Source organism: Chiloscyllium plagiosum, unplaced genomic scaffold (assembly GCF_037043375.1).
Source record: "Chiloscyllium plagiosum isolate Xiang-an unplaced genomic scaffold, Cpla_swu_hap1 HiC_scaffold_8, whole genome shotgun sequence".
NCBI lineage: Eukaryota > Metazoa > Chordata > Chondrichthyes > Orectolobiformes > Hemiscylliidae > Chiloscyllium > Chiloscyllium plagiosum.
This window is the reverse complement of record NW_028270146.1, coordinates 26503368-26525295: the sequence shown is the minus strand read 5'-3', so window position 1 is coordinate 26525295 and position 21928 is coordinate 26503368. Positions and strand designations below refer to the sequence as shown.

At 40.7% G+C, this 21928-nt stretch overlaps 2 long non-coding RNA genes across 3 annotated transcripts in view; one reads left to right on the top strand and one right to left on the bottom strand.

Moving 5' to 3' along the window:
• Nucleotides 1-21928, top strand: part of LOC122553413 (uncharacterized) — a 92538-nt gene that overhangs the window by 279 nt on the left and 70331 nt on the right. The window contains exon 2 of the long non-coding RNA XR_006312703.2: nt 8085-8195. This is a non-coding gene — a long non-coding RNA (uncharacterized LOC122553413). The remainder of the gene's footprint in view (nt 1-8084; nt 8196-21928) is intronic.
• Nucleotides 1-21928, bottom strand: part of LOC122553412 (uncharacterized) — a 170508-nt gene that overhangs the window by 144771 nt on the left and 3809 nt on the right. The window contains exons 2-3 of one of the 2 annotated variants that reach the window (XR_006312701.2): nt 13216-13274; nt 3823-3987 (exon numbers count right to left, since the gene is read on the bottom strand). This is a non-coding gene — a long non-coding RNA (uncharacterized LOC122553412). Of the gene's footprint in view, nt 1-3822; nt 3988-13215; nt 13275-21928 lie in introns of those variants that run through there. The other variant, XR_015757845.1, reaches the window with a different exon arrangement.

Here is a 21928-nt window from a genome sequence, read left to right as displayed (position 1 = left end):
ATACAGTAAAATGTTTTGCTTTGCATGCAGTAGAGGTGGAGCATACCCTACAAAGTGCATAAGGGTAATAGAACAGCATGAGAAATACAAAGTTGCAGATGCAGAGAAGGTGCACAAACAACAAAGTCAACATTAAATTTGAATCATGAGAGGTCCATTCAGAACTCTAATAACAATGGGGAAGAAGTTGTTTTTGATCTGTTAGTACACGTGCTTAAGCTTTTATACCTTCTGTCCAATTGAAGAGGTAGGAAGAGATCATAACCAGGGAGGGTAGGGGTCTTTGATTATGTTGGCTGCCTTTCCAAGGCAACAGGAAGTATAGATGGAGCCGATGGATGTAAGGTTGGCTTCCCACAGCCAGTAATCGATGAGGTACATAGAGAGGGACCTCTTCTGGGAGTGCTTGAAATGTTTGTGTGGGGCTCTCTGTTCAGTTTACTGGTGGTTAGATATGTAATGGCATTGGGAAAGTTGTACCACGCATTGGCAAATCTGATGGCATTGGTGCATTTGATCTGTTAAGAGCAACAATGTTTGCATGCATTGCATCCTTTCCATAGCAAAAACCTTTTACATGGGCCAGACGATCAAACACTTTCAAAGCTGGCAAAGATGTCAGCTTTAAGATGCACCTTAAGGCAGGATGGAGAAGTGAGGATGCTTACATAAAGATTTCTGGACTTTGGGGTTTTCGCAGCTGAAGGCACATCAACCAATAGTGCAGCAATTAAATGTGATGATGTTTAAGAGTTTGCAAGTGGAAGAACATGAATATCTTATAGGTTTGGAGGAGGTGACAGCAATGGGGGGTTATGAGTCTATAAAATCAAGATGTTGCTTTATAAAGTAAGTTGGCAAGCATGGGGTGATGATGAACAACATTTGCTGTGAATTAGAACATGGCAATAAAGTTTTAGATGATCTCATATTTGCAGATAATGGAATGTGGGCAACTGGCCAGGAACACTTTAAGTCAGAGGTAACAATGACTTGGCTGGGAATTTCTTCAGCAAATGATTTGAGATGGAGATGAAGCTAGGCAATGTTATCGAGAAAGATATAGATGGTCTTCATGGTAGTGATTGGACACATGGTTGGAAGCTCACCTTAGGATGAAATGTGACACCATTATTGTGTAAATTCTGCTTTAATTTTGTACATCTACCAAGGAGAGGGATGAAGTCAGATGGAGTGGCATGGTAGCTCAGTGGTTAGCACTGCTGCCTCATAGTACCAGGGACCTGGGTTCAATTCCACCCTTGGGTGACTGTTTGTGTGGAGTTTGCACATTCACCATGTACCTGCATGAGTTTTCTCTGGGTACGCTGGTTTTCTCCCATTGTCCAAAGATGTGCAGGTTAGGTGGATTGACCATAGTGTCCAGGGATGTATGGGACTGGGTGGATAAGCCATGGGAATTGCAGAGCTACATGGATAATGTAAGGGGGGTGGGTTGGTGTGGACTTGATGGGTCGAATGGCCTGCTTCTGATTCACATTAGTGTTCAGCTGGCAGTTTCAATGTGGAGAGAAATGAAGGTTTGTTGCTAAATAATGGAAAGTATCAAGACATGGGGGATCTTGCTCAGAGATTGTGCAAATTAGTTTCATTTGACAAGCTTTAACTCTACTGACCTGTAAAGGCTGTTGCCTAATTGTTTCAGCAAGGCAGCAAGCAGGAGGATCCATCATGGCTACCATGTGCCTTTCATGCTGATGAACAGCAGGCAGTTTTCATATCCTGGAAACCTTTGCCATGCTAATTGGGTGGCGGGCTTGCCTCTTGTCCAACCAAAGCATAACCATTTAGAATTCACACAATGTGCATCTCAGAGTGATGGTGAGTGTGGACCGGAACCCAAAATTCAAAAATCCGGCCCTTGATGTTTGAACAATTGGCCTCATAATGGCATTAAAGATGGTACCTCCCATCAAGAGTAGCTTCTCCTTGATGAATTCTGTTTTAAATTAACTTGGATGACATGCCTCTCTTGTTACTGTCAGTTTAAATTGCATCAGACAGAAATTGGATCCAAATAACCAGCAGTCTGTGGCTTCCTAAAGAGTTCGGGCATGCCCAACCATCAACTTGGAGGCCTGCCGATCTTTGCTCATCATCATTCTCTTATGATAAACAAGGGCTCGTAAGTAGCAACTATAAAGAGTATTACAGGGCTTTTACAGGAGGAACAAAGTATGTCATACAATAATAATGAGGGCAGCAGGAGCTGGGTCATGATTGTTTCTGTCTGGGCACTGGGCCGGTGTTATTAATTTCAGCAATACGAACACCTCATGGCATAACTCCTGGTGTTGCAATCACTCTGCATGTGTTTTAAAGAGAGGCAGGAAACACAAAGGCAAAATAGATACAGAAAATAGAAACAACTTAACACATTCGATACTACCCCTTCATCGACATTGTGCTTCTATTACATGTGGGAGCTTACACCGGGATGGGATTTGCAATGCTACCTGCTTTTCTCCCATTCAGGTGCTGACAGATCCCACTGAACTCTCAGAACTTTATGTTTACTGGTTGCACAATTTGCAGACTTTCCTTTCTATTTCAGTACACTAGATCCTACTGTGAATTTTTTGCTCCTGTTTCACTGAAATCCCATCTTTCACATGCAGTGATAATTTGTTGGCAGCGAAAGGTTATAGGTTCAAGCAGTGTTTGGACTGAACTTTTCTCTTCATTGTGCAACATGAAGCATTGCCTTCTGACAGGTCTCAAGTGCAGCAACAGAATAGAGGTCTTTTATACACTGCAAGCAACACTTCTTCAAAGTTAGATTACTTCTGACGACACTGGTTAGCTGATCAGAGTCGAGAATGTGGTGCTGGAAAAGCACAGCAGGTCAGGCAGCCTCCGAGGAGCAGGAGAGTCAACGTTTTGGGCATAAGCCCTTCATCAACCTGATGAAGGGCTTATGCCTGAAACGTCAATTCTCCTGCTCCTTGGAAGCTGCCTGAGCTGCTGTGCTTTTCCGGCACCACACTCTCGACTCTGATCTCCAGCGTCTACAGTCCTCACTTTCTCATGGTTAGCTGTCACAACTGGAATGATATTTAGAGCTTAGTAAGAGATGGCTGGGTGGTAACATTCTTGCCTCAGAGCCTATGGATTGAAGTACCATTCTAACCTGACACTGAGGGAGTGCTGCAATGCAATGATGCTGTCTTTGAAATGAAATATGAAATTGAGGCTCCATGTGGCCTCTCAGGCGGGAGCAGTAGACCCCTTGTAAATATTTAAAGAATAGCAATAAAGCACTCTCTCTGGGGCGGCACAGTGGCTCAGTGGTTAGCACTGTAGCCTCACAGCACCACGGTCCCAGGTTCAATTCCAGACTCGGGTGACTGTCTGTGTACAGTTTGCACATTCTCCCGTACCTGCATAGGTTTCCTCCGGGTGCTCTAGTTTCCTCCCACAGTCCAAAGATGTGCAGGCCAGGTGAATTGGCCATGCTAAATTGCCCATAGTGTTAGGTGCATTAGTCAGAGGGAAATGGGTCTGGGTGGGTTACTCTTCGGAGGGTCGGTGTGAACTTGTTAGGCCGAAGAGCCTGTTCCCACACGGTAGGGAACCTAATCTTATCCTGCTCAATATTGATGCATCAGCTTACACCAGCAAAGGCAATAAAGTTTGAGGAGAATAACATATATGCATCTAAGGGGAAATTAGACAAATACGTGTGGGAGAAAGAAATAAAGGTATAGGTCAATGGGTTAGATAAAGAAAATGGGAATAGTGTTAAGTGGATCATAGGCATGAACACCAACTGCATTAACACTGAAAGATCAATTGCCGTGCTGTATATTTTATGCCTTTAGATCTCATCATTCTACATATGACCTTGTTGTGTGCAAATTGGTTGCTCTTTTTTCTTGCTGTGTAACAGTGTTCTGGTGCATCCTCAAAATTGAGAAGGTGCTTTCCCAACATCTGTCTTCCTTCCTAGAGGTTTGACAATGAATCCTGAGGAGAAAGTCAACAAATATTATCCAGTTCAACAAACAATGGCAGTCACTAGGGATAAATTGGCATCAAATTAACACACCCACTCAAATAAGCCACATAACAATTGGTTTGGAAAGTCACACTGATTCATAGGTGTCTTTCTGTGAGGCTGTAGTTCTGGTGTATTTTCAGAACAGTACACAGGAGTTAATTGCTTAAAATACTGAGGAGGGTTGTAAGCTTGTTTTGTTCCTTACAATACCATTCCATTCATAGAATCCCAATGGTGTGGAAGCAAGTCATTTGGCCCATCAAGCCCACACAATGCCTCTGAAGAGCATTGGATCCAATCCCTGTTTCTCTACAATTCCCACAGATAATCCACATCCCTAGACACAATGGGCAATTTGGCATGGCCAATCCACCTAACCTGGATTAACTTTGGATTGTAGGGGGATCCCAAGCACCCGAAGGAAGCCCATGCAGATACAGAGAGAACATACAAACTTCGCACAGACAGTTGCCTGAGACTGGAATTGAACCTTGGTCCCTGGCTTTGTGAGGCAGCAGTGCTAACCGCTGAGCCATTTGGATGGAATGTGGAATTCTTATTGGTTTTTATTTGACTGTATGCTGATTTCATGCAAATGATCAAACGTTTGCTTTAGATAGACTAAGTAATTAGGAGATTTTTCCTTCCACTGGCAAGAGAGTCAGTAACTAAAGGACAGAGATTTAAATTAATTAACAAAAGAACCAAAAGAAAGATAAAGAAAAATGTAGGAGTTGTTGTGCTCAGGAATGCTCTACCTGAAGAAATATATGTTGGTTGCAGATTCAATAAAAAAATTCAATTGTGACATAGATAAATAACTGAGAAGAAAAGCAAATGCAGAGCTTTGGAGAAAAAGGAGGAGAGTAGGTCAAGTTGGACAACTCTTTCAAAAAACTGACACACATGTGATTGGCTAAATGGTCCTCTAAGTTGTATATTCCTAGTGTATACCTCATAGAAACCATGCTTACAAACATAGCTGTTAATCGTAGTGACGGCAAAATTTGAACATTTGCCTTTGAAACATCCCTTCCACTACTGCTCCTGCACCCCACCACCACCCATCCACTCTTCCAAAAGGCTGATAAAATTGGCTTACATCAATTGCTATATTATTCTGGATGGGAAAATTATGTGCAAGTCAAATAGACTGGACAGTGTCAGCCAAAACCTTCAAATTGCACCCCTTAATGTAAAGCAGCTTTGAGCCATTTATTCACAAAACCAACACACTTAGGTTAACCTCTGATTACATCCCACAAATTATTCTTGTAGTTTTGTGACCAATATTTAACAAATTGCTGTGGAATCATGACAAAGTTTTAGTGCGGCTTATCAGTTACTTCTAAAACTATTGATTAAGTGAAGTCGAACATGCAATATGCAGTTTCTGCAGCAGTTTTCAACTTTATTGCAAATTGGTACTGTTCAGGCTGCATGATGCTATAAAACAGCACTTCAAGTCATAGGCTTGAATTTGATGTATGAAATGAAGGGGCTTCCTTTTAGGCTGGAGTATTACTAGTGAAAGTAAGATTCAATCTGGATTTTAATTAGGGTTGAAGATAATAAAGAAGTAATTTTTTTTACAAAAATCTCAAAAATAACTATACTTTGGGGTCATCGAAGACATTAAAATGGGGGAGAGGAGAGTAAATTGGAGAGCTAATTGAAAAATGAATCTTTATTTGTGTAGAGAAGTCTATATGGATGAAAGTTCCAAAACGTTCCCAAAAAGATGAGCTTCCTATCACACTGCAGGGTTAGAGTGAGCAACACCAAACTGCAGATCTAAAGCTGTTTTTGCTTTTGGTAATTCAGATAAATTTGAGGAGCAGAAAGCTTGGTTTTGTCTCAACTCTGAGAATCAGGTTGAGAATGGCTTGAAATGTAAAGGGAAAATTTTCATTTTACAGCTGTACCAATAACAGATTTTCTGAGCACCTATAGAGTCAGATTACTTGAATGCAGTTTTGAATACCATAAATACTCAAGAAGTATTTTACTTTTTGAGAGAGAGAAAAAAATGGCTAATGCAAATAAGCAGCCCAGTTTACATCTCTCTCGATTTTCATTTTTGTTGACTTATAAGTGGGAATTAATAATTAATAGAGCATGAAAGGAGCTACTGAATCACTGAACCATCCTTTTTTTTTACTGTCACACAAAGTCAAAATCTCAAAATTAAAACGAGCTAAGCACTCATTTCCTTATCTAAGCATGCAGTGTCTGCCTGGTCACCATTTCTTTACTTCTGCCCATTTATCACTGTTTCATTCAACTTTCCTTTTAGCATTGCCTCTTTCAAGAAAGTAAAATTGAATGGTGACGATTGTTAAATTATTGAGAAGTTTTGTATCAATAAGTAATGTAGTGGTTGTGGTAAGCAATGAAGAAGTCAGAAATTATGACATCAAATGACACTATGGTTATGTTACAAAACTCACTGCACAAAATTTGGGTATTTGTGCAATAACGTAAAAGTTACAACTTGCTTGTGAAAATCTTGTGCACCAATGCTCTTCTAGTAAATAACACTGATGTGGCCAACAAATAGAGGCATAGAGATGTGCAGCACAAAAACAGACCCTTCGGTCCAACTCATTCATGCTGACCGGATATCCTATATAAATCTGGTCCCATCAGCTGTGTCCCTCTAAATTCTTCCTATTCATATACCCCTCCAGATGCCTGTTAAATGTTGCAAATGTATCCACCTCCACCATTTCCTCTGGCAGTGCATTCCATACATGCACCACTCTCTGCTTGAAAACTTTACCCCTTGGGTCCCTTTTATATCTTTCCCTCTCACCTTAAATCTATGTCCTCTAGTTTTGGACTGCCCTAATCTGGGTAAAAGACATTGGCTATTCACCCTATCCATGACATCATATTTTATGAACTTCTATAAGATCACCCCATTTTTCTGATGCTCCAGGGAAAATAACTTCAGCCTTTTCAGCCTCCCTCCCTAAGCTCAAACCCTCCAATACTAGCAACATCCTTGTAAATTGTTTCTGAACCATGTAGTCTGAAGTGGTCTCGCAAGGAACTTAGTTCATGGCAACTAGGGATAGGCAATACATTCGGTTTTAACAGTTTTACTCAAGCCCCTGGGAATAGTGAGAACTCCAGATGCTGCAAAGTCAGAGTTGATAAAATGTGGAGTTAGAGAAAGCACAGCAGGTCAAGCGGCATCAGAGGAGCAAGGGAGCCTGACGTTTTGGGCAGGTCCTGACGAAGTGTCCTGCCTGAAACATTGACTCCTCTGCTCTTTTGGTGCTGCTTCACCTTCTGTGCTTTTTCCAGCCCCACATTTTGTCGACTCTTACTTAAGCACCCTAGGAGATAAATTAATCAACAGAATAGCTATCTACAAATGCTGAGAGTGTTGTTCAAAATTAATGCTCCTTATTGGCAATAATTACATTTGACGATCTTTGCATTCTCAAAGGATATAAGAGGTTAGGTAGTTTACTTTTTTCCTGCGTTAAAAACCTAAAATTAGGTTTACAAGTATGGCTTCCAGCAGCCTAAACATCCAACTGTTGTTTCTCTTTTTAAAGATTTAATTTCAAATTGCTTCTTCGAAAAATAGCTGAACTGACAACATCTCTCTCTAATGCCAGAAGCAAAGTTCATCAAACTTTGAAGGGAGGATGCATTCGCTTGTCAGTGGAAACCTCCATCCAGTCTGAGCCAGGAGAGAGAATATGTATCTGGCTTCCCTCTCAATGTTGTCTGAAAGGATATATTAGTGTTCTCTGATCTTCTGGAGAGACTTGCTGGCATGCGAGATTGGGAGTAGAATCCGGCTCTCCAGCTTTTTTGATGCCCAGATTTTGTGTATTCTGAAGCCAAAGTTAGAACAGAAATGAGCAACACTAATCCCTCCCTTCAACCATGCCCTTTAAAAATTAGTTAACAACTCGTGCAGCCCCAGTTGCCCACTGCTTGCAGTCCCAGCTTCACAACCAGCTTATTCTGGGCACGTGTCCCAGGGCTTGCTTATAATTCGACTCTTACTGTCACAGTTGAGAGGAGGTTTTGTCTTTCCCAGATTGATTCACTCAATGAGGCACCTACCAGAAACAAGGAGTACTGAAAAGAAAAACAGGAGCATTTAAAGACAAGAGATTTGTTTGACCAGAGGGATTGATCGATCCAACAGGTAAGCTGAATTAAAAACATTTTGAAATCAGAGGCTCAAGAAAAGAAAACTGCACGTACCTGTATATTTATACATGTATATAAACTTAAATGTACATGAATAGCAGGAGGAAAGAAAGCAAGAATGATTCTGATTATTGCATCATTTTTAATATTGTTTATAATCTGGCTACACAAAGCAGCAAGAGCTACCTCCCTCCTCCCCTAGTGTTATATAGAAAGTAACTTCCTGAAATGAACTGTGAATTACAATCATTGCACATTCAGACATTAAGCTGTATTACCTCAGTCATTGAATTGCCTACAGGGTTCAAGCTATGTCAGTGACTGGCGACGTTAGAATGGAACTACTGTGTACAGATCAAAATGAAAGGGTCGGGAAGTGGGCAGAGCAACAGTACTACCCCTTCCCCACTCTGACCTGATAGCAATCAAAATCTCTTCTCTGATCCCTCCCACATGGCAAAGGAGATCAGAACTTTTGGCTTAAAAATTGAATTCTGGCTCACCGCTAATCAATCAATCTAGCTTTAAAATCTTCTATGTAATTCTCTGCCCTCTTAATTTCATGCACAGCTACAGCAAAACATGTCAGTGACATATGAAACTGTGCAGCTCTTAAAGAAACTTGGCACTAATCCAATTTTTTTTATTGCTTTCTCCAGCAATCTTCAGTGCAAGATCCATTTACCCACTTGTGGTGATCTTTTCAGCTTATTTGGCCTATTTGTTCTAAGGCAATCTGACAAAAAGACACTTGTCTTAGGAAGCACATTCATTGTGTTAAATGGTCAGGTTATTAGGTTGCTAGATGATTTGATTAGCTTTGCTTTATTTGCTTAATTACTGAGTTTCATCGCTGAAAGGGCAGGGAAGTGGCCTGAAGCTGAACCGTTGCGAATGGTGCATCACAACAGCTACTGATGGCATTTATAACATGTCAACAAGAGATAGTCAGGAGTGGACAGTCTAGTGATTGCCTTTGATGAAGCTGCTCACAAACATAAGTTGGAAAATCACATGTAACGATCCTGAATCTTAGAATGTGATGGGAAAAATGTTGCACCTCGAATATATTTGATGTTTTGTAATCAATCAGCTCAGAGATATTATTACACACTTCTAGAGCAGGTAGGGCTTGGGCCTCCTGGCCCAGAGGTAGGGACACTACTTCGGTGCCTCAAAAGCCCTTCTAATTTATCTTACCAGGAGTGATTTATCTTCATCATGTTAAAAGAAACGATGGTGCGTGACAAATTCCATTCAATCCTTTCAAGAGGAAACTGGCATGATAGCAGGGGATCACTGAATCCCCTGCTATCAACATCCTGGGATTTACTTTTTCTACTGGATTCACCACATAAATACAATGGCTACAAGAGCAAGTCAAAGCCTCGGAATACTGCTGTGAGCAGCTCACCTCCTAACTCATCAAAGCCTGTCCACCATCTACAAGGCACAAATCAGGAGTGTGATGGAATACTCCCCACTTGCCTGGATGGGTGCAGCTCCAGCAACACTCAAGAAGCTTGCCATCATCCAGGACAAAACAGCCTGCTTGATTAGCACCACATCCACAAACCCTCTCCACTCCCAATGCAGTGTGTGCTTTCTAGAAGGTGCATTGCAGAAATTCACCAGATATTCTCAGACAGCATCTTCGAAACCACGACCACTTCCATGAAAAAGGCAAGGACATTAAATGTATGGGAACACCATCACCTGTATGCTACTCACCATTCTGACTTGAAACTATATCGCTGTGCCTTTACTGTAGCTGGGTCAGAATCCTGAAATCCCTTCTCTAAGGGCATTATGGGCCAACCCTCAGCAGCTGGACTGCAGTAGTTCAAGAAGGCAGCTCACCACCACCACCTTCAAGCCAGCGATTCCCACATCCCAAGACTGCATAAATATGTGTTATTCCCACTTATGTTTGTGAGCAGCATCATCAGAAGCAATCTCCAGACTGTCGCTTCCTGACTACTGCTTGTTGACATGTTGTAAATATCATCAGTGGCTGTTATGGCAAAGTAAAAACTTGGAGATTTTGCAGGATAAAGAAAGGATAGAAAATTGAATTATATACAAGTTAAATAGTAGAAAACTTTTAAATTAAGCATGGTGTCCAAACTTGTGCATTATTTTAGAAAGGAAGTGAAGACTACCAAAGTGATGCAGATAAGATTTACCACATGTTTTTACGAATAAGTGATTTCCATTATGTAGATAGATTGAAGAAGCTAGGTTGCTCTCTATAGTTCACAAAAGTATTAGAAATTTGATAGAAGTACTCAAAATCAGAAAGCGTCCAGATAGGTTAGGTAGAGAGTTGTACCCATGGATAGTAGAATCAAGAACTCGAAGATGCAGATGTAAAGTAGTTATAAAAGGATCAACTGTAACTTAGTTGAAATAGCATGAACAGTTTTGGGCCCCTTATCTAAGGAAAGAGAAGCTGGCATTGGAGAAGTCCAGTGTCAGTTCAACGGGCTCATCGTGGATATGGAGGGAATGTCTTATGAGTACAGGTTGAGTCAGTTGGGTCTGTACTCATTGGAGTTTAGAAGAATGACAGGTGATTGAAAAAAATAAGATTCTTAGGGGGCTTTACAGAGTAGATGTGGAAAGGTTATTTCACCTTCAGGGAACAGTCTTGGACTGGAATGTATATTCTCAAATTAAGGGTCATCCTCTTGAAACTGAGATGAGGAGTAGTGTCTTTTCTCAGAAGATAGTACAATTCTTTTCTGTAGAGGGCTGTGGAGGTTGGGGCATTGAGTACATTCAAGACTGAGTTAGACATTTTTTAATCAGGAAACCAATGGCTATGGGGAAGAGGCAGGAATCTGGAGTTGAGGGATATTAGATCAGCCACAATCTCGCTGCCTGACAGAGGGATCTTGATGGGTTGACTGCTTTTGTTCCCATACATTATGTTTATGAGAAAAAGCTTTCTCTTTGCAATGGATGTTTTGAAGCTAGGATAGATGACCTGAAAATGTGGTGGAGTCAGATACAAGCAGGACTTTTAAAAGGGAATTAAATAAGTACAGGGGTACTTTCAGATTTAAGATTTTCATGGCTATGGGGAGAGAACTAGAGAATGAGACCAGCTAAGGTGCTCTGGCAGATAACCAGCATGGAGCAATGGCTGAATAGCCTCTTTCTGTGTTGCAACCAGTTTATGACCCTACGATTTCTGCAGTAATAGATGCAGGGGCCAGATTCATGATGCCAGTCCGTCCTCTGATCATTGAAGTGATGATTTATAAAATGTGTGCTGCCAAGCATAAACACCTCAATTAAACATGATAGGCAGTGGATACGTTATTGTGGGATATCATAGCTGTAAATGATCCTGTCCTCATCTTTTTATAGGTATTTACAGGATAGCAGGAGACCTTTCAGCCCATCAGAGTCTGGTATGGTCAAGAAATATCTGATTAACTTAATCTCAGTTTTTGGTCAATATCCCAGGAGGCTTTGGCAACAAATGAATATCTCAATACTGCTGAAATGTTCTGAGAGTTTCTGATTCACCAGTCCTTGCAGGCACTGAGTTCAGACTCCCACCACCTTCTGAGTGAAAATATTTCTCCTCAAATCTCCTCTTTGCCTACTACTGCTTGTCTGAAATCTTTGACCTCTGGTTAATGACTATTTTACTCACAAAAAATGTCCTGCCAATGCACCAAATCTATGTCCCTCATATTTGTATAAACCTCTATCAGGTCTCCTCTCAATCTTCACTGCTCCAAAGAAAATAAGCTCAGCCATCCAAGCTTTCCTCATCTGCTCAGCCACCATCCTGGCCCATCTCCTCTTCACCCTCTCTCGGACAATCACACTTTTTCTATAAAGTAGTGATCAAAACTTATGGCTCAACAAGCATCTTATACAGTTCCAGCATAAGGTCACTTATATTCTATGCCTTGGCTAAAAAGGGCAGGTATCACACCTGCCTTCTTGACCACCTTATCTATCTGCCCTGCTACCTTCAAGGATCTGCATTTATTCACACCAAATTCCCTCTGATTGTTAGTACTTTCCAAGGTCCTACCATTCACAGAGTACAGTCAGTTCTACTATAATGCTGCATTTCCATTGTCATGCAACACCGTGTTATAAGAAAATCACATAATAGCAGCACCATTTAAATGAATGGGGCCAGAATCGTATTATAACCAATGCACACTTTAAAAGTTCACGCTATAGAGAAAGTGTTCCCAATTCATTAATAGAGTTATCGCGAATTCGCATTAACAAAATGTGCGTTATAGCAGAATGACCTGTATTTACTTGCCTTATTAACCCTCTCCAACTGCATAGCTAGGTTAGATAGATTGGTCATGGTAAATTACTCATAGTGCCCAGGGATGTGTGGGCTAAGTGGGGAATGCAGGGTTACAATAATGGGGTTGGCTCTGAGTGGGCTGCTCTTCAGAAGGTTGATGTGGACTTGATGGACCAAATGGCCTGCTTCCACATCATAGAGATTCTATGAAAATAATCATTGAGGACTATGCCCGTATTTTCCCAATCAACACACCAATTATCTCTATGGTCCCTATGGGCCCTACCTTTTCCTGAGTTATTCACTTGCACTTTATATATTTAAAAATCCCCTTTGGATTTTTCTTTATTCTGCCTATCAATGCTTCCTTTTGCATTCTGATGCTTACATGTGCTTCCAGGTTAATGGATACCAATCCAAGTTGAGCAGCCTTGTCAATTTTAGTTTTTCTTGATGTGTGATCTTAAGGACAATTGTAGCAATCTCCCAGTGCTTACCTAATTCAACATCAGAGCTCAGGGATCTAATCTATGATCTGTACTGCGTTTATTCTGCGAATTAACCCATGGAATCAGATGATACAGAACCTTTTACTTAATATCATTGAAGTACAAAGCATTAAAATGTCCAGTTTAAATTCAGCCATACTTTCATCAATAACTAGATTGCCCTGAGCTGCATGTAATATTTGATTAACAGTTAAATGTTTTTGATGTTACCATACCCTTGCATAAAACTTGTTAATCTGCAGAATGTCCTCCAAACTCATCAGAAGAAAACAACCTGGGTAAAAGAGCAGAAATACACAGAGGTTAATATCGTGGTTTCCTGTCCTGTGAAAATTAAGGCGTTAGCAACTTGTTTTCATTTTTAACAAATCAATTGGTTACATTTACAGACAGACTAGTATCTAAGGTTAACTCAAAAGATTAGAAATATGATTTTAAGACGGATAGATGGTGTATATAGATAAAGAGCTCATGGAAGATCACAAACTTTGTATGACAATGAAGTTAATGTTCAGAAATTAAAAGCTCAGACCAAACTCTGTATCGTGACTTCAAGAGCTTGATATCGCATGCCTAGTTATGTCCAGAATTACTGTCCTTCTATACACAACATGAAACTGGAAGGCATGATGATGGCGTGAGGAATGTTCCAGACTTTCAGACTGTGGTGTGATACTCTTCTCCTGATGGCTCACAGTGGCTAGTAGTTGTTAATTCATCCTTAGTCTGTGTCACTGTGCAGTGACACTGCCAAAATATATCAGGAGAATATCTATCTAATTCTGATCAGATTTTGTCTTTCCTAGAATTGTTCAGTTGTCAGTTCTATCAGTGCTATGTTTGCCACACATAGTTTGGTAATGAAGAGGTCAAGTTTCCTGTTGTTGGTTTGCTCACCGCTCAATGAAGGCCCACTTTTGCAGCTGCGTTTGTGAGTAGTCAATTGATTTGGCCAGGGGTGGTGCTACTGAGCCTCTGTTGGTGATAGAAAGTAAATTCTCCTCGCACAAATTACATTCTACAGCATGTTCTCCTTTTAGTTTCCTCACCAGTGATGTGCAATGCAGAGGACATTTATTTTACCACCTTTGCTGAAAGATCCATAGGAATTTTCTTTGATGTTGTGGACCCTGTCAAAGCCTGTCTGTATTTTGATATTTTCCCATCTCAAGCTAGTCAATTTTACTCAGTCTGTGCTATTGTCCAGATATTGTTTGGGTGGAGTTGGAAATGGGCAGCGCCATCATTATATGTACAAACAAACTGTTTCAGAATGGAACCAACATGCTCTTGGGATATCAATTGTCATAGCATGTACTCCATAAGCTCTGCCCACTTCACTTGACATTGAGTGGTACAAGCAGTGGTCCTTAAAGGGAGCATTGCAGACCATTCAAATACCATGAAAACAATGGGGAGCAATTGCTGTGTTGAGGCAGTGGGCTTGATCCTATATCTGTACCCCCATCCCACTTAACAGTTTGCATCCCTCTGCATTACTGGGGCCACTACTGGGACTACAGGCAGTCTCCACTGAAAAGAAGCCATGCCACTAGACTGCCTGTTGTTTTGTGTTTTGGTGACTAAGTTTTTTAGACCATAATGGAGAAAGTGGGATAAATCAGTAGAGCGAGGAATGGGGAATGGGGAGTGGATCTCTGATGAGGTGGGAGTATTGTAACATTGGCACCTTCCCATTAACAAGATCACCTAGGAGCTTCATCTGGTGCCCTTGCCATTTGGATCAGGCACCCACCCATTAGTAAATGCCAGTAAGTACATTAGAAGTAGAGCACTGGTGTCATAAAGCCAAGTATTTCCCTTCCTTTTCCACTTCCTAGTCAGCGCGGGCCTGCATGGTATAAATTTACATGTAAGTGATTGTGCTGTTTTCTATAAAATTGTCTCTTCTCCCAGTCCCTTGCCTTTCTTTAATCTACATGTACATGCTCCATGGCATTTATTACCTGTTCCTAGATCTCCTTGAGAGGGTAATGGCCAGCCTTTTCTTTGAATCAGTGCAGTCCACATGGTGAGAAATGCAATGAAAGTTAGTACACCTTCACATTTCAGGGTTTGGGGGTGTGGGTGCATTCTGCTGTAGGTGAGCAGCTTTCCTTTCACCTTTTACTCATATCAGTTCCAATCTGACGCAACGTCAGGAGGCCTTGTCTCATCCCATTTCATTACAAGCCCCCTGAATGCTTTGCCAATGTGTTCAGTTGCCATCTAATGTCTGGTGCCTTATGGTTTCAAAGGCCAACTACCTGTCCTATTCTTTTTTCAGGTGACGCCTGACAATGAGTGTCTCCAATGGCCTCGAATCATAGAATGCCTCCAGTGGGGTAAGAGACTATTTGGCCCATTGGGTCTTCACTGACCCTCCAAAAAGCATCCCACCCACATGCAGCTCCACCACCCTCTCCCTGTAACCATGGCCTATTTACCTAACCTGCACACCTTTGGACATTGGGAGGAAACTGGTGCATCCAATGGAAATCCACACAGACACAGGGAGAATGTGCAAACTCCACACAGAGAGTTATCCAAGACTAGAATTAGATCTGGGTCCCTGGTCCTGTGAGGCAGATGTGCTAACCACTGTGCCACCTTGCCACCTCATTACAGCTGCAGGCATATCATTATATGTCACTTGATTTCCCTTTGTATTCCAAAGGGATTTTTAATGGATGTGCCCCATTTTCCTTATAGTCTGGAGGTCCTGTGTATGATTTCTTAGCTATGTTAAGTATTTCCATCGCTATATGTGGAGCATTAAATAACTTGTTGGCTGAAATGATGGGGACTGCCAAGGAAATTGGCTCATGATAATTTAGAGGTAAATGGAGCAGTGCAGAAATGCAGGGAAACTTTGAATGGCAAGGCAGGAAACCACCTTGATTGTGAACTGTTCCCTCTCACAATGAAATAAGTTGGCAGTTTGATAAATAATACTAGATCTTGCATGACACAGAAAGCAATCTTAAGTGTGGTCAAATAATGCAAGCTCGGCAAAAAAAAAAAAATTTGTTTGCAGCCAAAGGTGATTCATTTAGCAGGGCAACTTTAGAGATGGGCAAAGATCTGAAACGGATGTGGATTTTTGATTTCAGCGCTCAGCAGAGAAGCAGGCACCAGCCAGGTAGTCACCAAAGTGAATTGACTATATCAGAAACCCCAGTCAAATAAAACACCTCAACCCCGGACAGGACTGCAAGCAATAACTGAAAGGTGGATTTGCAGCAAGAAAAAATTCAACACATATTCAGTCACTGCTTCTTGTAAATTCATCAATAATTTGTGTTTACAGCAATACTTCACAAGCGGAACACCTGATGCAACTGAAACTGATACTTTTTTCGGATGAATTGTCTCATTCTCTACAGGTCAATAACAGTTATCTTCTGTTATGGTGTCTGCTTTCCTTAATGAGGCACTTTATTCATTATCAGGTTCTCGGTACACCTACACTGAACAGAGAAGAAATCTTCATATGATTCGGATGAAGGGACTCCACTCAAAATGTTAGCCTATCTGTTCTCAGTTCTTTGCTGACATGCCTGGTGTCCGTTTCCAGTGTTTTCTGCTTTCTTTCTTATTTATAATTTTCCTTTTACCGCTGAATATTGGATCTCTACCTTTAGGTGGCACCAGCTGTGAAATGTTCCTCTTTAAATATTTTTTCTCTCATTCTCATTTAATCAACCATGTTACTGGGAGATACAGTGTGCTTTTCTCCCTGTAAATTTGCTTTGGTAAAGATTTTCTTTTATCAATGAGAAAATTAATCACTGACGTAAAGAGTCAAAATATTCTGGGGCCGTTTTAAGTTAAAAATAATAAAAGCACAATTTCCACTTGTTTGCAAGATGGTAGAAATAAATGTGGAGAGATCTCCCATAATAAATAGACTTTAACAGTTTCAGCTCTGATTCTCTCTTTTTTTAACTTTTCATGCTACACAGCTGTCTCTAGCCATAAAACATCTCATAAAATTATATTCTGCTGATTACTGAATATAGCAATCGGGGATTAGAAAATCCATCAGAACCTCTGGGCATTACTCATTTTATCATATTCATTACTGAAAAAAAAGTGTTTTAACCTTTTTTTTATACTCTTTCATTTCAAACCATGTCCACGCAAGACCAGAGAGGGTAAATGCAGAATATGCAGATTCTGATGCCTGATGTTTCAACCCCATTCCTCCAGGGGACCTGTTCCCAATCCTTGCTTTTCCTCTGGAAGTGGTATTTTTGTAAAATAATTTTTTTAGTGCTGAGCAGGTCTATTGGTTTACACATATCTGGTATTGCAAGGTAATGTGAATAGTTATTTGAAAACCAACAACTAATTTTTTTAGGTTCAAGTTATTAAAGTATTAGTTTTTTTTAGATTAGATTCCCTACAGAGTGGAAACAGGCCCTTCAGCTTAACAAGTCTACACTGACCCTCTGAAGAGTAACCCCCACCCCCTGACTAATGCGCCTAACACTAAGGGCAATTTAGCACAGCCAATTCATCTGGTCTGCACATCTTTGGATTGTGGGAGGAAACCAGAGCTAACCCATACCGACACAGGGAGAATGTGTGAACTCCACACAGACAGCCACCCAAGACTGGAATTGAACCTGGGTCCCTGGCACTGTGAGGCAGTAGTGCTAACCACTGAGCCATCGTGCCGTTCCCCTAACAGGCTACTAAAAGCCCTCTTTGAAAAAAAAGTTGCAAGTTCGTCTTTTCATGAACTTCGCATGTCTTACAACTTAGAGGCTTTTATTTTTAACACGACAGATTATTTTAATTTCCATTATAGTATGCTTTGCATTTCAATTGTGAAATTTCTATCCAGGTTTGGAAATAAATTGCTGTTCCTTCGGTGTCACTGAAATTCTCTCACTAATGGCATTATGGGTCTACCTACAGTATATCACTGCAGCAGTTCCAAAAGGCACCACCAGCTTCTCGAGGGCAATTAGGGGCTGACTATAAATGCTAGCCAGCAACACCCATATCTTGTGAGTGAATATATTAAAAATGATTTAATTTCCCACTCCCGGGAGATGAACACATAATTCAATCTGAAACTCCAGTACCAAGTCGGAATATCAGAAGTGGTGTTAACTGAGAGAGGTGTAAAAAATTCCAGGCACTGTTAGAAGAAAAGCAGGGGAAATTGCATCCATGTCTTTGTCAATGTCTCAGATTAATCAGATTATTCTCAAAATGAAATGGTGTTGCGCTCAATATAGCAATATACTATATAACCTCGGACTTGAATATACTCATCGGTTTACCTTATGAACTGAAGGGCCACCAGATAGCTTATTGGTGTAGTGGTGTTGTGAAACTAAATGGCCTACTTCATTACTTTATTAAATAGTTGATTCAAATATTCCTACTTTTATAGACACAGTGTAAGCAGTATGTTGTAGCAGCAGGAGAGATATTTGGGAACGGGCAAACTGTTTTAATAGTGGAAAAGACTGTAGTCATTTATCATTGATGGTTACAGCAGCTGCACTCTCTGTTATACTAATGGTGTCTGCACTCTGCATGAAGGGAATACAGCTAGGGTAACTTTATTCCCAAATTTCATGTTCCAGTTAGTCAAATTTTAATGGAAACCAAAAAGAATTAATAAACATCTTGTTAATCGCTCTGTTGAGAAAGGCATTGCTTGCCAGTTCTGACAGTACAGGCCAGGCCTGTGTACTTTCACCTTCCATGTCAACACTATCTTCCTGCTTTAACCCCATATCCAATGGTTTCTTTATGTCTCACAATCTATTGACCTCAGACTTGAATACACTCATTGAGTTAACATCCAAAGTCCTAAATGGTACAAAATTTCAAAGATCCTGTATGAAATGTTCACTTTCAGCCATCATTTTGGACATCTGCCTCTTCCATCCCCTCAGTGTTAATTCTTTTCTGATTACACATCTACTGAAGCAATTAGTAGCTTTGTATTATCTGAAAGGTGCTATATAAATACAAGGTGTTGCAGCGAATGCTAACATGACTCTGAAATTCTACTTCTCACTTCAGAAGGTTAATGTGTGAAAGAGATCCGCGTTGGTTATATTTCTACATCATTCACCTTTTAATTGTGTAGAGATTATTTCTCAGGAATAGCATAACCTGAGTAATTAATATACTCCCCCTCATGAAGGTCACAGTACTTTGTTTTGAAACTGTCATTACATAATACCCATGGGGAATTAAACAGGAACTCCTTACAAACTAGGGTTTGTAATCGCCAACTGGCTGAAAGAAGAAAGAATAAAGAATAGAGAAGATAAATAACATTTGTAAAAAGGTACTTCAACTTCATAATGTTATCTTAAACTCTATTTTATAGTCCAATGATCTCCCCATTGTTCAGGATTGATCTCTGTCTATTTTCCATCACATTTACAAATTTACATTTCTCTGGAAGGTTGAATCACAATCCAGATGAAAATACCACACCTGTACTGTCACACTGTGACCTTTGTACTATATATATGTTATTTATTTTAACAGCCAGGGTAAAAAGGTCAAGGCTGAAGTGCAAGGCAACGCTAAAGTTGAGAAGAGAAGTTGGGATTCATCTTCCATCAAAGTAAATATGTTCCTCAGATTAAACCAACAACAGTCACATCTCTCTCTCTCTATCTCTATCTCTAATGAGAGAGCCACCTATGGACTTCTGAGACCACAGCAACTTTAATTTACTCATAACTAGGTGACAGTGATCTTCAGTTTTGATACAAAACAGAAAGTGCTGGAGAAACTCAGTAGGTCTGGCAGTGTATGTGGGAAGAAAGCAGAGTTTCAAGTCCGGTGACTCTTCATCAGAACTGTTAGCAGTGAGGAAAAAGTGGTGTTTATGCTGAAGAAGACGTTGGAGAATGGGGGTGGGACAGGGAGAGATGAGTGGAAAGGTGGCGATGGAGCCCAGAAAAAACAGAGACAAAAATATTCAAAGGGTCGGTCTCTTTCTTGCTCTCTGCTTTCTTCCTACAGATGTTGCCAGACCTGCTGAGTTTCTCCAGCAATTTCTGTTTTTGTTTCAGATCTTCAGCATCAGAACTTTGTTTTATTTTTGGGTTTTGAGAGCCTGATCATGAAAGGTTTGAGGAATAATTGAAGGAAGCAAAGGATTCTATAGCTTTAGGAATCTAAGAAAGGATCAGTCAAAGACCGTAATGCAAAGACCATAGATTTCAACATTGTGCAGATGCAGAGCTAGGAAAATATACAGTGACATTCTGAAAATAAAAACATTTAGTTAGGTGCAGTACCAGTGAGGCAGCATTTATTTCCTGTCCCTGAATGTTAAGCCAATGGGGTGGCTGGTTACTATTCCTGAAGGATATTATTAAACAGTTGGTTTTTCACAACAATCCATGTTAGTGTTCGCATGCTAGCACAGCATGAATTCTTATTGAATTCAATTTGACACCTTGCTACATCAGGAGTATGAACTCTTGCCCCTGAATGGCAAGATCAATAACACAACATCTGGTGTATTTGGAGCCTCAGAAGAGTTTCAGAGATATCATAACCTGGGCAATATTGATAAAATATAGAAAGGCACCAAAGGTTAGAATGGAAAGAGTGAAAGTAGTAGTGATATTACCTGTCAAACAACAAAATCTTTTTGCACAAGCTTATGCTGAACTTCAGTCAGAGGAAATACTAAGTTTGGTTTCAATGGATCTCCGGAGGCAGAAGGGAACAGGTACACGATCTAATTTTTGCTACAACACTGGGAATTAAAACAAAGCAAGTGACAGTTTGGTGTTAATTGGATGGGAGAAATACTTTACATGGAACCACCATGCTTCTCCCTTGCTCCTATACGAGAGAGTCACAAGATTTCCAGTTATAAAGATCAGTCACGGTTTAATATCCAATTGGTTCTCAATTCTGATTGTATTGCTATCATATTCATTAGGAAGAAAAGAAATTGTTGAATCACTGATAAGAGAGCAGAACACTGACCTGAAAATTAAAGAAACAGAAAACGCTGGAATGAGTCACTCTGTAGGTCAGGCGGCGAGTGGAAAGTGCAGCTAAGTTACTGAATGAAATCTTATCAAAATGGACCTATTCAGACCATGGAGGTTGCTTTCAGGTCAGGAACTTGTCTGTTCTGTTGGTAGTGATTTGCCAAAACCCTTTAACTCAGCCTGCAGCATATCCATCCAAGGAAATTCACAACCAACTAGAGAGGATAGCCAGGAAGATATGTCAAGTCAGTTCTAGTGAAAGGTATGACATGAGTGAGAATGGCTGAACTGTGCATTGAGTTCTGTGGCTTGAGTAACCAATGGAATATATAGGAGACCTGGGATGTGTTGTTGTCTGGTTCCCCCTTAAAACAAGTTAGACAACTCCAACCAGACATCAGGCATTTACTTGGCCGATATATCCAGCATCCCTTGCTGTTTGGCCAAGTTGGCAATCTATCTGTGTTTTAGCAGCCAAGAGGCTGCTATACTGTGGAGTCCTTGCAGCACGATCTGAGGGATGCAGTGAAGTGGTGTATACCAAGTGTGGGAGGAAAAGGTCAACCTCTTCAACCAAAATGTGTAGATGGGATTGACTGAGGAAGTCAGTGGTGGTCCCTCAAACAGTGCTCTGAGAGGATCCTGGAAGACAGGAAAACTGACTGGTGTAATAGTTTGAGGAGCCAAATCCCACATGTTAACTTTCCCAGCAATTTCCTGCATGGCACCTCTTATTCTAACACTCCCTGTGCCTCATTTTCCAGGAATCTCACATCTCCATCAAACCTTCACATCCACCCTCATTTTTGTGCCCTCTCGTGCGTGTACCTTCCCCACCAACCATTCCGGACACTCACTATCCTCTGTTTTCTCTCCTTGTAGGAGGTGAGAGGGCAGTGCAACAGCAAGATGCAGAGAATGTTGTTGG